Genomic DNA, 626 nt, shown 5'->3' with positions numbered 1-626 from the left:
TTAGCGTGATAGTGTAAGACATTATGTATGTGTAGACGTGTTGGTGTGTTTAGAGGTGTTAAGTGGTAATAAGGTGGAGGAGGGGCTGTATGCGTATGCATGAGTGTAAATGATTGTTGTGAAGATGTGTTGGTTTGCAGGGTTTGTGCGTTACTGTATTGCTTGGAAGAAGTAGTGTGGTGATAAGATCTAATTGGTCAGAAGGGTCCTAGTGCTTAATGAGGTACACGGAAAGGCTCTCACAAAAAGGGGCGCTTGATAAAAACACGAGGAAAGAAATTTGAAACTCAAATGACTATAGGTTTGGGGAGAAAATATTTTCCTGTTCTTTCTGGAGGTAAATGTGTGTTAGATGAATGATCGGCAAAACGAAAAGTAAATGTTGCCTTTGAATCAGACATTCCTTCTAATGGTTTCTAACAATCATAAAGATCACAGTGTATCCATAGGAAAAGCCAAAGACAAAGAAATAGCACAGTTGGTCTGAAATGAGTTTATTGCATTATTTATTACACGTGTTTCTGTGAGGATTATAAGAGAGAAATATTAAAGTTTGGCTCGGTATAATTATTATCTCCTTCTTCATCGGTTTATTGCAAATTGATTTTGGTATTGGTTGCGATTTC

This window comes from Octopus bimaculoides, chromosome 6, assembly GCF_001194135.2.
Source record: "Octopus bimaculoides isolate UCB-OBI-ISO-001 chromosome 6, ASM119413v2, whole genome shotgun sequence".
Lineage (NCBI taxonomy): Eukaryota > Metazoa > Mollusca > Cephalopoda > Octopoda > Octopodidae > Octopus > Octopus bimaculoides.
Note: the sequence above shows the minus strand (reverse complement) of the source record.